Genomic DNA, 16,482 nt, shown 5'->3' with positions numbered 1-16,482 from the left:
TCCTGCTGTTTTCTGGATGCACTCCAGTGGCTCTAAACTGGACCCTTTATCTTATAGCTTATTCCTTCAAAGGGTCCTGCTTTGGGACAACATGAGAAACAGCACCATGGTACTACTCTGGTTATTCCACTGTGCTCCCTATAGCAGAGGCAGATGAGCGCACAAACACTCTGAATAAGCTGTATCCTCTGTCAGTTTTTCTGGTGACTTCATCCAGTCAAGGTTGCTAGTGCCCATTCAGTCGGAGAACGCTGCGCACCAGAGATCTAATCATACAGGCTGGACAATTGTAAGATCCTTTTTAAAATGAAACAAGAATTTTCCACATCCTAATTTAAGACCAAAAACCACCTAACTTCTCACCCCTTTCAACATCTGACCGTCTTCTCTGTACCCTTACTCAATTTGCCTTTGGATACATTGAGAGTATTCACAGCATGTAGAATAAAATCAAATATTCCAGACTGAAAGGGTCCCTCAGCCAGCAATGGATGTGACCATCTCACCAACACCCCACCACCCTATAGTTTTCACCGAGATACACTTAAGTGCCCTTGGCAGAGGGACCAGGGACAAAGGAAAACTGGGGGTGAGTTGCTGGCACTCTCACCTACAACTAGGTCTCTGACCAAACTGCAGTTCCATATATTCTACTCAGCCAACAATGTTGCAGATGGAAAGAGAGAGGTCTCCACAGTCTGTGGCAGACACTTCTTACAGAATATGGGACACAAAAGGAGTTATTGCTACAATTAAAGAAAAGGAGAAACAGAACTTCTCACTGATAGCCATATTTTATCCTGCTGGGGACAGGCCCACAAGAGGAGAAATCTATCATACGTGTCTGGAGGCAGATTCCAAACAGAAAAACCCATAATGTACTATCCAGTTCAGTTCCTCATCAATAAAGCATACCATTAGCTGTACAGCTTTACTATGCAGTATACATAGGAAGAATGACACACCTTCTAGTCTGAAATCTGCATACAATGCTCCTCGTAGTATTGTGCCTTACAGTTCACACTCTGCATCTTCTAAATGGCATACGACAATGCTAATAATTATCAGAAGGGACTGTGAATTAAGAATGGAGTTTCAGTATCTAGGTCTACGTCATATGGTTTTGTTTAATAACTTATTTGTTTTTAGCCATCCTTCCTTTTCTAGTATGCAAAGACTTACTCCAGTTGGTTTAAACAGCTCTTGGAGATGCGATTTGGCAGACACCATTAACTGTGACTTTCAATATCTAACCTTGGCACTAGAATAAAACATAAAAACAGATGATTACTACATGTGGGAATACAAGAAAAACTGGTCAGAGCAGCAACTGGAAAAACTGTTCAGAGCAGCATCTGTGGAGCAAGATAAGCAGCATGAGAACCAAGGACACCTTTAGAAGAAGAAAGAACGTTTCATGGCTCTGATTGGATAAGCGTCTGTATGAATGATTGAAGAGTGCTTTTGCACATGTATAAATAGAGTAGTGCTTAACAATTAAGTAGACTAATAGCTTTTAACCACATTGGTGTGCTGTTACGTCTCTAGCGCATCCTGAGTCCAGAGACTTCCCCACATTTGGCGCATGAACAGGGACCCTTTGTGGGACAATTCAGGGAAGTGGACAACAGCAGGACGGTTGTGACAGAAGTTGGCACTGCGTTGCCGTAGCTGGGCCTTGGCACCAACTTAAGTGTTGCGGTTAGCTGGAAGCGGAGTTGCGAACCGCCCTCTGTATCCACGATGGAGTGGGAAGCTGTGGAGAAACTGCTGGTAAGTATTCTCTCTAAGAGAGGGGAGCAGTCATCTCCTAAAGGCATGACCGAGCTGGTGCACTGAGCTCGGAAGAAGGGACATTTGTCAGAAGTGGCGCTGATATTCAGCGTCGATGAATGGTGTGATATTGGGCACTGCATGTGGGACTCAGTCATTAATGGTGGAAAGGAAGAAAAAATATTGCCGACTCTTGGCCCCTTGTGGAGGTCTATTATTAACTCTTTGAAAGCTATGCAAGAGGAGCGACAGGCAGCCGCTGCACCTCTGATACAACAACTAATTTGGCTTCGGAGTTTGACGTGCCTGTTAGGGATATCACACACCCTGCGTGTTCCTCAGCGGGTCAAGAAGCATTGGCAGCAGTTCCTGATCTTTCAAATGACACTGCTATTGAGTCATCTGCAGTATTGCAGCAGGAAAAAAGGGCTATACTTGATATCACCCTGATGGACACTGCAAGGAGCAGTCTCCTGCAGAATCAGAGAGCGATGATGGGGGTGAGGGATTAGAAAAACTGGATTCCGGGGTTAAAATATTAACAGAGCGATTATGTAATCTGGAAATCTGTATGCAGCAAAAAAGGGCCTACCAAGGCTCTCAACTAGTGCCTTCCACGGGTCCTCACCTACCGATAGCGCCTGTTGCTCCCCTGACTCATCTGGCAGTGCCGCCCGACTGAACTACGGAGTTTGTTTCGTGTGCACCCGCACTGTTCTGCAGGACAGAAGGTCAGCAGTTGGGAACTGTGGGGAGTTCACTAACGAAGAAGCAGCAAGTAAATCTTGCAGCATTACAGTTAATTTTAACATTTCAGAATCAGAATGTACCTACTTTAACATTAGTTACTTTTCTCAAAGGGGTAAGCAAAAATGTCCGTGAACTTCTGAAAACTGAATTCTCTTTTTATGGAGAGCTCTGGGACAAAATTGGAGCAAAACTCTGGGAGGCTTCTACTACTAAAGACAGAACGGCTGCTAAACTTTTATCTGTTGGCACCAAATAAAGGAAGGGCTTAAACAAATTCGACAAGGAAGAATTTCTTCCGACTATTCCCCATCGCCCTCCCTCCCACCCCCGTCGCTACCGCTCGGTGCAGAAAGCAGCCGCAGCCTGGATTCCACCCACGGCTCCGACCCCACCCCTTACCGCGGAGAAGAGAAACCGCAACCCCCCCTCCCTCCTGACTTCGGCTCCGCCTCCGACGCTCGTCGCAGCGCTCTCGTCCTCGGCTCCCCCCCCCAGCGCTCATCCTGCTCCTGCCTTCTACTCCGCCTCCGACACTCGTCGCGCTCCCGCCCTCCATCCCGCCCCCGTTGCTCGCCGTGGCGCTGCCTTCCTCCACGCCGCCTACGTCGCGTGCTGATGCGTCTCTGCATCCTGCGTGTAACTTGGTTAGAGCCAATAACGGACCTGCTTATACTTCTAAAGCCATTCGAACTTTCCTCCAAGAATAGGGTATTAGACATATTACAGGCATTCCTCATTCTCCCACTGGACAAGCTATCATTGAGCATACTCATCTAACATTGAAATCCATTCTTAATAAACAAAAAAGGGAGAATACGGGAGACACACTGCAAGAAAGACTGTGTTTTGCTTTCTCTGTACCGTCTGTCAATAAAGCGAAGCCAGCCTCTCAGTATGAATGGGTTGTACTGCCTCAAGGCATGAAGAACTCTCTGACTATGTGTCAGCTATTTGTAGCTACAGCCTTGCAACACATTTGTAAAGCAAACCCTCATATGATCATTTATCATTACATGGATGACATGCTGTGCTGTCAGGAACAGCCTTCTGATAATAGCTGGGAAGTGCAATTAATATCCTGTCTCTCTCAATTTGGCCTTACGGTGGCACCGGAGAAAGTGCAATGCACCTTTCCTATGTTATATCTGGGTTGGAAATTGTCAGATGCTATGATATACCCTCAGACTGTAGAACTGAAAATTGACATTTCCACACTCACCGACTTACAAACTCTTTTAGGTCATTTACAATGGCTATGGCCATTGGTTGGCATTTCTAACGCTCAGTTGGAACTGTTGTTACAGTTGTTAATGGGGAGATGTGTTAATGATGCAATCATACTGATGCCTGAGGCTAAGCAGGCTTTAGTTCAGATTACCACCCAAATTCAATCAGCAGCTAGCCATCATCAATCCTTACTTCACAATATTTCCCTTGTTGTGTATGTCCAGGAGTAGCATGCTTTTGCAATCATTTGTCAATGGAAAAAAAGGCATGCTTCTCCTCAAAACAGGCCTACTAAACAATCTTCTACTTCTTCTGTGTTTTTTTTTTGTTGGAATGGCTGTTACCCCCTGCTCAGCTCGATCGTCCTTGATGACTCATATCGATATAGTAGCTGAACTGATTCGTATGGACAGAGTTCTCTGCATAGTGGAGCGAGATCCTGACGATATTTGTTTACCCTTTACTTTGCTGCGGGCAGAGTGGGTGTACCATAATTCCCTCTCTTTACAGTTGGCTTTAGAAGGGTACCCTGGTCATTTGCATACAGAACTCCCAGATCAGTGAGTAGTGCAGTTCCTGGAAAAACTGACTGGATTGAAATAGCTCAGTTTTCAAGACAACCGGTGAATGGTTGCACAGTATATACTGACGCTGGACGCCGGAGCCACAAAGCTGTCTGTGTGTGGTGGGGCAATAACTGGAAGCATCAGTTTGTGCCAACGGAGCTGCGAGACAGCTTACAAACTATGGAACTAAAAGTGATTTTGTGGGCCATTACTGCATGGCCAAATGAAAATGTTGTAACTGATTCCCTCTACGTGGCTGGCATATGTCAAAGAATTGAGGACACCCACATTAGAGACAATAAGAATGTGTGACATTTCTCTATGTCTTTACATCTTAAACATATGTTATGGCAAAGAAAGGAACCATGTTGTGTCATCCATATTCGCAGCCACCTAAATACACTTGGTTTAGGGGAGGGTAATGCTGTAAAATTGGTTACGGTTACCCCTGTTAAACTGTTTGATGCTGCTCATAGCTCTCATGAGATGCTTCATCAAAATGCTATGTGGTTTACATAGACAGTTTAATATTGGTGTGAATGATGCAAGGTTGATAGTACAATCATGTCCACAGTGCAGTCACCATAATGGTGGCCTTGGGCTGGGGACCAATCCCCGAAGCTTATGAGCATTGGAAGTATGGCAAACAGGTGTCACCCATATTGCAGAGTTTGGTCGACTGCGGTATGTTCATGTCGCTATCGACACTTACTCTGGGTTTATATGGGCCTTTCCTTTAGTGGGTGGATCTGCTAAATATGTCATTAAGCATTGGATTGCATGTTTTGCTATCCTGGGAGTTCCAAAACAAATTAAAACTGATAATGTGCCAGCCTATAAGTTGCAGTCAGAGCAGTCTTTTTTGCAAAAGTGGGGGGTTCAACATAAGTTCAGGATCCCACATATTCCTACAGGTCACTATTATAGAGCGCGCGCATGCTACGCTAAAAGCGCAACTAAACCAAATGAGTGATATACATGATGCACCAGATTGTCTCATGAGTGCTCTTTTCTTCCTTAATTTCCTTTCTGTACAAGGAGGCTCATTGGTACCTGCCATAGCCTTGCATCATTCAGGTACTGAGAGTGCTATCTGAGTCTGCTAAAGTATCTTACAAAGATCCATTGACTGGAGATTGGAAGGGCCTAAGTACTGTTATATTTGTAGGAAGAGGTTATTTTTGTCTTTCCACAGATGACGGCCCTATTTGGATTCCTGCTCGCAGTGTTTGCCCTTGGCACGGAAGTGCTACCTGAACCGCACCAAATCAACCCACAGCAAAACATGTGGGTCACCTGAGCTAAATCAACAGGCCTGACCGACTTCTGCTTAGCGCTTGCTTCTGCCACTGATCCTTTTCAAACTTGTTTAATAGGAATGCCATTTCTAAATGATTCAGTCTTTTCTGCTTACTCCACAGGTAGTTGCAATGTATTGGACACTCCAGGTGATTGTTCTTTCAAGCTTCTTAGGAGTCTCAATACCACTATACTCTGGGACCTACAGGAGTTAAATCTTCTTGGAACTCAAAAGATCGGTAACACATCTAACAGATGGAAGAAAACATGTTTTATGTTTGGAAATACCAGGAAATGCTTTTGGGGGTCACAGAATCACAGAATCACAGAATCATAGGGGTTGGAAGGGACCTCCAGAGATCATCGAGTCCAACCCCCCTGCCAAAGCAGGTTCCCTACACCAGGTCACACAGGTAGGCGTCCAGGCGGGTCTTGAATATCTCCAGAGAAGGAGACTCCACAACCTCCCTGGGCAGCCTGTTCCAGTGCTCCGTCACCCTCACCCTAAAGAAGTTCTTGCGCACATTGGTGCAGAACTTCCTATGCTCCAGCTTCTGGCCGTTTCCCCTTGTCCTGTCTCCGCACACTGCTGAAAACAGTCTGGCCTCGCCACTTTGCCCCCCACACCTTAGATATTTATAGACCTGGATCACCCCTCTCAGTCTTCTCTTCTCAAGGCTAAACAGACCCAGATCACTTAGCCTTTCTTCATAGGGGAGATGCTCCAGGCCCTTCACCATCTTTGTGGCCCTCCGCTGGACTCTTTCCAAGAGATCCCTGTCTTTTTTTGTGCTGAGGAGCCCAGAACTGGACACAGTACTCCAGATGAGGCCTTACCAGGGCAGAGTAGAGGGGGAGGATCACCTCCCTCGACCTGCTGGCCACGCTCTTTTTAATGCACCCCAGAATGCCATTGGCCTTTTTGGCCACAAGTGCACACTGCTGGCTCATGGCCAACCTGTCGTCCACCAGGACACCCAGGTCCCTCTCCACAGAGCTCCTCTCCAGGTCCATGTTACATGGATAAACTCACTATATTTTCTCTCACTTTCCAGGACGTGTGTGACATCGACTCTATGCATGGGTACACACGGGTAGCTTTAGCTGTCCTTATACCAGGGACTGTTGCTGGGAATAGGTATTATAACTATTAGTATAGTTATTGGTATTGTAAAATGTTTACTCAACAAAAAAGGGGAATGGTTGGCGCAAGGTGGCCAGGGTGGCCGTATGTACCCCCCGTTGCAGCTTGAGGAACGCATGAAAAGAACAGTGTCAGGATGTGAAATGATGAGAAAGACTGATACCAGGCTTGAAACGACTGTGAACTCATAATGATCGGGATCGTGTGCTTCTTATTGTTTGATATAGCTTTGTAACTTGCTGTACTGCAAATAGTAACAGTAGTAATGGTATGATTTTCCTGTGCTATCAATGCAGTCTCAAGAACTAGAATTATTGGGCATTATCTAGGTTGTTGTGTGCTTCTTTTATTTTAGTAATAGATTGAATGTGAATTAACAGGATTTAATGTTACCAATGCTGGAATCTATGGGAATAGCTATTTTAATGTATCAGTAGTGCTAAGATAAAACCTGGAAAGGAATCCCAGGCAAAGCAATGATCCTATATTATAGAATGATTAACTCTCTTTCATCCCACTAATCAGGAATTTAAAGTATGAATATGCAACACCTGAGACAAAGGCGCACACTGAGAGAGTTAACCTTGATAGTTTATTCTGTTTTGCAAGCAGGTGTTCCATCTGGCCTCTGTATCACGCACTGGCCATGCGGATGCAATGTACAAATGGAAAATACCCTTCAGACCCTGAGAAAAATAAAAGCAAGAGAGAGGAAAATTGCACCTTGAAGCAGGGGATGCACTGCTGGCACTGCCTATCGCATTCACTACCACCACGTTTTTTCTCTCTTTTTCTGCAGGTTGTTGTTTCTCGAGGGTCAGTAAATAAAAATGCCCCTAGTTCTATCTGGCATGCAAATGTTGTCCGACTATTAATTCTCTATTAGCCCAAAGGCATAATCCTGAGCACTCTAAAAGCATCTGTTGTGCAAATCTTAGTGATCTTTCAAAATCAATATATCAGAATACATTAGAAGTTGAAGACCTCTTTCAAAGCAGTTAGAGATTAACACAGAACGGGGCCCTGAGGGATTTATTTCCAGGTTGCAGAAAAGTTGGGCTGCAGACCAAACATGTGTTTGGGTTTTTTTTAGAAGGTTAACAGCATTTCTTGTCATTATGTTATGTTTGCCTTTCTCCTTTGGAGTATTGTCAGTTGAGGTCTTGATTGAGTTATAATGATTGTATTATTAATATAATTAGTGTTATTATTTTATAGTATGATAAAGTTTGCGAATAAACAAAAAAGGGGGAATTGTGGGAATACAAGAAAAACTGTTCAGAGCAGCAGCTGAAAAAACCATTCAGAGCAGCAGCTGTGGAGCAAGATAAGTGGCATGAGAACCAAGGACACCTTTAGAAGAAGAAAGAACGTCTCAGCTCTGATTGGATAAGCGTCTGTGTGAACGACTGAAGAGTGTTTTTGTAGAATGCTCTGTTAACATGTATAAATAGAGTAGTGCATAACAATTAAGTAGACTAATAGCTTTTAATCACATTGGTGTGCTGTTATGTCTCTAGCACGTCCTGAGAGTCCAGAGACTTCCCCACAACAAGTTCAAAGATGACTTATTAACCTTCAACAGTTTGACCTTCCTTAGCAGCACAAAGATTTTTATAGGCTTTTAGACAGTAGTCAGACAGAAGCTCATCCAAAGCAAAGATGGTCTCTCTGGTGTTCTGCAAATCTCTGCCTTGCGGTTCCTTTTGAATTTCTTGTCTTCTTTAAATTGTATTTGTTTATATAGACTTTTATTTGTTATTAGTAACTTTAACTTAGCAATATTCCAGTTAAGAGATATGAAACTAGTGAATATGTTCAGAAAACTTTTATGAACTTTATTAGCAGGGCAGTAATTAAAAGACAAAAACTTCTAATGTGTTTCTTCTTAGTAAAGGCTGTAGCCTTTGCAGATTTTCTCTCTTCTATTTTCTACTGGTGTTACAGGGCACAATGTTCCCAGGCTAGATGTCTGTTCTCAGTTGAGTACTCTAGGGCTCCAGCTTTCAGCAGAACTCTGTGGGAGAAGCAAATGCACTCTGGACAAGCATCCCTGAGAAGAGTTTTAATTTAAGGCAGTTCCCAAGGTAAACAGCTATTTCAAGTCATTCCTGAATTCAAGAAATAACCTAATGAAGAGTTGTCTGTTTTGTGTGGGGCTTATGTTACATTCCTAGACAGCTTTAAGGAAACATGGCAAGAGCACTACAGCCACAATGCTAGCAGCTGATATTGTTTAGCAACAGGAGAGACTGAATGCCATGCACCACAGTCACCACTGCACAATCTTACTGGAATAATCCTCAGAGCATTGTCTACTTCATTTCTTACTCACCTTTTATTTGAAAAGGAGTAGGAAATGTGGTTAGCATCTGTTTTCTGTCCCCTCTGCAAAGAGGTCCTTTAATACCAGGGCAGAGGTGCTGAAGTGACAGCAGGTCTCATGTATGGCAGAGGTTTGAAAGTACAGGATTGGCAAATGCATTAATATGGATTATGTTCTGGGGGGAAAAAAAAAAAAAAAAAAGAATAAAAAAAGAAAAAAAAAGGAGGACTAGGGCTTAGTAAAGAAAGGGAAAAAGACAGAGTAATTTCCACCTGCAAAATATATCTTGCCTCTACTTATAGTGCCTAACCATACCTATTCTTAATAGCCCAGCTGAAGGCTCTATCTTGCACCAATGCTAAAAGAAAAAAAGAATATAGCACATGGTTTCGCTCTTGGAAGGCTCATTTTCCTTCTGCTGTTAATAATATTTTGCCTGTGATTCCTTCTTTTCCATTCACTATGGCATTCAGTGCCATAAGCCATTCAGAAGCAGCAGGAGACCTGCTGCATAATGCCCTTCTCACAGACTCAGGCACCTCAGTCATACTGTCATCTACATTCAATTCAAGGTTGCTCTTTGGCACATGATATGGAAATTGCTAGTGGACTACAAAGTGATAGGTTGGAAGAACTCAGCTGACTTGATATCAACTGGAAAATTCATGGAAGAGAATCAAAGCACAGAGAAACCAACATTAAGAAGCTGTTCTTTGCACATTCACACAAGAATATTCCTCACACTTCCTTCATAAATAAGCTGTTCTATTGTACTGCACAGCAGCTTGAACCACTGTTCCATAGTAATACCTATCACACATAACATAGATAGTTCCCAGAACACACCTCCATTCTGTTGTCCTTCATTCATGCCTACCTCCTTCCAATTGGCACAGATCTGCCTTAACTGAGTAGGTGAGAATGTTAAAGCCTCATAGAAGGGTACCAGCTCTCTATTTAGAAACTCCTGACTTTATCAATACTTCTGCTTGCTCAAGAAGAAAACAGGGCTGCCATGGCTCCAGACTGTCTGGTGTACTGAGTTTAAACAACTAAGGCTAGTAGTAGAACCTGCCCATAGAGAATCCCAGGGCCATCTGGAAGCATCTCATAACATGACAAAATAACACTTTTATTTGGTGCCAAAAGTGGTATTAAAAACTTCAGGATCTTAGAGAGAGATCAGCCTGACAATGGACTGGATACAGAGGACAATGTGTATCTCTTTCTCTCTGCTTTTAAAGATCTGTAATGTCTGTGCTATCTGGTCCTCACCACCACACCAGCATTGCCTAGGAGGATTATGGCTAGACTAAGAAGAGATGTAGGATAAAGCATACATTGCAGATAAATTATAAGACCATGCTAGACTGTGTTTTCTGTGCCTTCTCCTTTCTAAGTGGTCATATTAGCTGTGTGTGAGGACAGGAATTTTACCACACCTGCTTAGAGCACAGCTTGCCAACAGCATCCAGCTGTATCAGTTCTCCCTCGTTAACAGACATGGGTCTGATGCACTAATTTTTGACCAGTGTTAATCCAGTGCCTCCAGTACCTGCAACACTACTGAATCAACAATGGGTTTCATCAGCAAGTCAGGCATGCTGGAGCTAGCTTTGTCCATGTTCTGTGTACTAGGCCCCATGGCCATTCTTCCAGAGCAAATGAGCAACTGTGAAGAAAAACAGTGAATCTAAAGTAGCTAACATGCTACAGCATTAACAACTGCTTTTATATTTTGGAAAGAAAAGAAGGAGAGGAAAGAGAAAGGAGAAAGGGGAAGGGAAAGGGAAAGGGAAGGAAAAACTCCTAAGTGGAGCAGCAGTTTGATGTAGGAGTTTATCAACATGCAAACAAAATATCTGAACCACACCAGGACTACCAATGAGCTGGGCTACTGTGCATGCCTCAGACTAGCTTTGCTCTTGATCAGAATGTTGAGGCCTGGTAAGTGTATAAATTGCAACTTGAAGCATATTGACTTGACAGCTTTGCCCAGTGTTTGGAACAGGAGAGCTGTTACTGGCTCTTTGGCCAAAACTGTCATGGCTTTTTGCATGGAGCTGAGTCCCTTGTGCCTCTGTTTCCCCATCAACTCATGGGTAAAGAGTCAGATCATTCACATTCTGCTTATGGTTTACAATGCAGTAGTTGAAAAAGTAAAGTAAAAAAATCCCTCAATTCCTCTTCCTGGTCTTTTCCCAGCCCACTGCAGAAGTCCATAGCACACCTGATTATTGATCTTTACTCCTTAAATACTAGGAGCATGGTGGCAATTTGGCTGCCAGCTAACGTCTGAGCCATGGGAAGAAGGCAGGGAACTGACAGCAGATCTCCGAATTCCCATCCTCCCTACTCTGATTCATCTCACATTTTGGCATGCAAATGACCTTTTCCTTTCCCTGTAACCTTTCCCACAGAAAGAGTAGATTCTTATGCATCTCCCCACTGCGTCCCCTTCTCGCTACTCAGGCTGGGAAGATGCTAAGCACTGATAGGTAGCTGATCTTTGAGACTGTGAAGGCATATGATGCAAGAGCAGACTCCTGGGGGAGTCTCTTCTATATCACCAGTGAAATGGAAATATTTTGAGCTGATAAGAAACAGTGAGAAGAAGAGGATGATGAAGTAAGACCTGAAGGGAGTTGTGACAGGTAGCTGGAAGGGAGACCTCAGGACTCTCAGGAGGATGAGAGCGTGTTCCTGGTGCAGCTCATCATTTTAGACTGATATAAAATCTCAAGGCATTGCTACGATTAGTGAAGTGATATAAGCTGAGGATCCTGATTCCTGGGAGGGAAGAAGCTAGATCTTCAGACTTTCTTAGTACTTTCAGAATGCTTTAGCTCATGCAGCAATTTTTTTTTTTTCCCCTTAAAAAAATTGTCACACATAGTTGTGATAAAGCTGGAAATGTGAGGTCTCCATGTATCATTTCTTATTGTTGGAGTTCTGCATACAGCAGAAAAGCCTACATTGCCTTTTACAGCAGGATATGGAAGAAGTGAGCAGGTCCATGGTAAAAATGTTTTAGTCATTCTGTTACAGACCATAACTGAAATACACTGTGATTTTTAGCTACTGAATGCTGTTCACACGTGAGGGATTCTCAAGATTAGAAAGATAAATTTAATCAACAGAGCTGTTAATAATAGGCAATTCTTACAAGGAGTATCTCACTAGAGCAAGTACTTGAGACTTCATGCAGCCATTATTGTTAAGGCTGACTGCCGTCTCTAATCTGCAGGGCAATACAGTTCTCATTTTTGGGACATGGTGTGATAGGAGTCAATATCAAAGCAAAGCAGGTACACATGTTTCTTTTTGTTTCTGTACCTGGACTCAGCAAACATGTAGTACTAGAAGACTCAAAAGATTCCTCAACTTTTCCTACTGAAAAACGTACAAAGAGCAGCATAAGAATATGTCTGACTATCCACTCATGAACTGCTGCATTATGTAACATACAGGGTTGTTGCTAGCCTGCCTATGCTGCCAGGTCTTGTAGACTTCAGTTTGGTCGGACCTGCTTCCCTTCTTAGCAGGAGAGGCCATGCCTTGCTAATGAGCTGTTTTTGTGACCTTTGTGTTCTTATCCAGAGGATTGCTCATTACTAGTCTCTGAGAGAACAACCTCTTAAAAGGACCGAGGTGTTCTGGTAAGACACCAAGTTGAACATGAATCAGCAAAGTGCCTTTTCTGTTAATAAAACTATTTATATTCTTGGTTACATTAGGCAAAATACTGCCTGTAGATCAAGAGAGGTGATTTTTCTTTTCTACTCAGCATCACTGAGGCCAAACCTGAGTCCATTTCTGGTGTCCCAGCACAAGATAGACATGGAGTCACCCAAAAAAGAGTCCAGTGGAGTCCAGTGGAGAGCAACAAAGTTGATTAACAGACTGGAGTACCCTCTCCTTCAAGGAGAGGCTGAGAGCTGGAACTGTTCAGCCTGGAGAAGAGGAGGCTCAGGGGAGATCTCATCAATGTCCATAAATACCTGAAGGGAGCGTGCCAAGAGGACAGAGCTAGGCCTTTTCAGTGGTGCCCGAAGCCAGGATAAAGAAGCAAGCATGAAGTGGAACATAAAATGTTCTCTCTGAACATCAGGAAACACTTCTTTACTGCATGAGTGACCAAGCACTGGCATAGAGAAGTTGTGGAGTCTCCCTCTTCGGAGACCTTCAAAAGCTATCTGGACGTAGTTCTGGGCAACATGCTCTGGGTGTCTCTTCCTGAGCAGGCATAGGACTGGAAGACCTCCAAAAGCCCTTTCCAGCTTTAACCATTCTGTGTTTCTGAAAGCAGATGCGCTGTGAAGGGCTGAAAGAGCATGGAGTGCAGTCACAGTGAATTTAAGTAGTGGCCTTGCCCCTGCCAAAAAGGGAATTTCATTAGCAGCTGGGACAGTTGGTGGGAAAGATGGTGGGAGCAGGAGGGCACACCAGTGCAGAGAATTGACACAGCACAGAACTGACCCCCACGCATGGCAGAGCTGCTCCGCTCAACTGTCTCAGCAGAAGGGATGACTTCCATTCAGACTCACATGCCTGGGATACTGCTTGTACCATGCACCCGTATCTCCCCTATCACAGCTTCATGCCATTCCCTTGGCATATTTCTTGTCACCAGAGAGAAGAGATCAGCACCTGCCCCATCGTGAGGAAGCTGTAGGCCATCATGAGGTCTCCCCTTGATCTCTTCTCCATACCGAGAAAACCAAGGGACCTCCACTGCTCCTCATACACCTTCCTGTCTAGATCCATCTTTGTAGCCCTCCTTTGGACACTCTCTAATAGTTTTATGTTCTTTTTTTGTGACGCCCAGAACTGCACACAGTGCTCGAGGTGGGGCTTCACCACTGCAGTGCGAAGCAGGACAAGCACTTCCCTTGAACAGCTAGAAACACCATGTTGATGCACCCCAGGCTGTGGTTGACCTTCCAGGCTGCCTGGGCACACTGTTGATTCATGTTCAATTTGCTGTCAACCAAGACCCCCAGATCTTTTCAGTGGGGCTGCTCTCCAGCATCTCGTTCTCCAGTCTGTACGTATAGCTAGGACTGCCTCTTCCCAGGTTGCAGAATCTGGACTTGCTCTTGTTAAACTTCATGTGGTCAGTGATTGATTGTTTCTCCATCTTTCTGCAAGGCCTCTCCAGCCTCTATGGAGTCAAGAGCTCCTCCCAGTTTAGTATCATCAGCAGATTTGCACAAAACTCCTTCTACTCCTACATCCAAGTCATTTATGAAAACATTAAAGAGCTGAAAGATGCACATCTTAGTATTTGAAAGATGTCTTGTATGTGTAAGGAATGGCGCTGGTATGATAGTGATGGTAAGCCCATGGAATTAAAGGGAACTCTTGATGTGATATTCTTTTGTTTTGTGCAAAATTTTGATGTTGTTCAGTAACAAAAATGGGAAAAAGCAGTGTGGAAAGATGGCCTTTGAAACCTGGTAAGTGACCATGGCTGGCCAGAAGACAAACATTTCAGAATATCATTGGAGGAGGTGATGCATGCTGAAGCAGACCCACTATATAATAAACTACCAGAAAATGAGAAGCAATATGCCTTGTCCATTGGTGGGTCGTGTCATACTGTAGAAATGCATTGGAAATAGAAAGCTGCTGTATGGATCCCTACGGTACAAGTCTCAGAAAACTGCTGAAGGAGAAGGTGAATCAAGCCAATGTGCAGAGGTGAAGGCCATCTAGATGGCCTTCCAATGTTGCTGCCTGGCACGTCACGTAGATGCTCATGTATCTGAGTTGGGCCACTGAAGAACATCAAAATATAAATGCGGGGTGAGCTGATAGACATCACACTTCCACAAATCCGATACAGTAAGCACCGAATGCTTACAATGGTGGAAGTAACCACCAGGTGGCTAAAAGCAAATCCTAGATCTCATGCCACTATCCAAAACACTATCCTGGGCCTTGAGAAGCAAAACTTATAGCTAAAGGCACCCAAGACAGAACTGACTTAGACAACTGGACTCATTTATGAAAAAAAGACTCACGATACCTGGACCAAAGAGCATGGCATTGAGTGGGTATATCACATCTCCCGTGTCATGGTTTTATGATTTTTTGTTTTCGGTATTCCACGGTATAACATTGTGTAGTGCACTAGGAGTTAAAGAGTTAATGCTCCAGTTCCAGGTACCTGTCCCAGAAGAGAAGGAGAACTTCTCTTTACACTGAGGGCTGTTCGCTGTTTTGTTACCGTTTCTGCTCAGAGGGAAAGATAAAAACTGTCCATAAGTCACTTGACCTCCCCTTTTGATCTTCTGGCTCATTTCTGCTCCCAGACATATTGTCTCAGCTGGCTTAGAGTAAGGCCTTTGGCTTTTCGGACACTCTCATTTTATTTGATTCTTCAAATTTGATTTGAACTTCAATTGTATTACATCGTATTATAGTATGTTATCTTGCATTCTGATATCTTTTTTAGCAAATGAGTTTGTTTCTCCTCAGGTTGTTGTCGCTGCTTTTTTTTTAGGCCCATCTCTCTACTCTTTTCCCCTTTTTCTCTTTCCTGGGGCATGGGTCCCCCCGCCCCGCTACTCATGGAACCGGGCCAAAGCAGCCTGTAAATTGTTGACATCCTATCACACCAGCCCATGGAAAAAAATTGAATGATACAATGGACTGTTAAAGACTACTCTGAGAGCAATGGGTGCTGGGACACTTTGAGAGCGTTAAAATACACATTTAGCAAAGGCCACTTTGTTAACAGTAGATCTGCCAGTTGAGCTGGCACCGCCTAATCAAAACCCCTATGTGCTGTAGAAACAGGTAAAGTTCCCACAGTGCACATAATAAAGAACATGCTGGGGAAAACAATCCGAGTTATTCCTGTTTTGAGCAAGCCTATCTGTGGGACTACTTTTGCTCAAGGACTGGGGTGGATGTTGTGGGTAATGTGGTAGGATGGGGAATTCTGCTGTGTACCTTAGGGGGATCTGATTTTGGAGGAGAACAGCCAGTGGTAGTGCCTCCTATTTATTGCCATGGAAACTACAACAGATATGAAGAGCCCAACGTGTGACAGAGCTACAAAACACTATTTTTGAACATAGTCACCACCATTAGCTATGCATCTTTGCCAGACATGAACGAGAGTGCTGCGCTTGTAAAAATCTGCACCAGCAGAGGTGAGCCTCTGTTGCCATCATCGATGAAATGCACCACCCCCCGCTTCACTGCACTAACATCCACTATTTGTTATTTACAGATGCTCAGGAAGCGTCGATGAATGCCAACGGATGCAATTTCTTCTGCACGGAGGAATTCAATTCCACATCTTTGCTTCATACGCACTTGTATGTCTGACGCCATTTTGCCAGACGGCCCCTAAGCTGCCATCTGTCACACAGCAACAAAATGTA

The sequence above is a fragment of the Phasianus colchicus genome, chromosome 1 (assembly GCF_987193195.1).
Source record: "Phasianus colchicus chromosome 1, bPhaCol1.hap1.1, whole genome shotgun sequence".
NCBI lineage: Eukaryota > Metazoa > Chordata > Aves > Galliformes > Phasianidae > Phasianus > Phasianus colchicus.
This window is presented reverse-complemented; position numbering follows the sequence as displayed.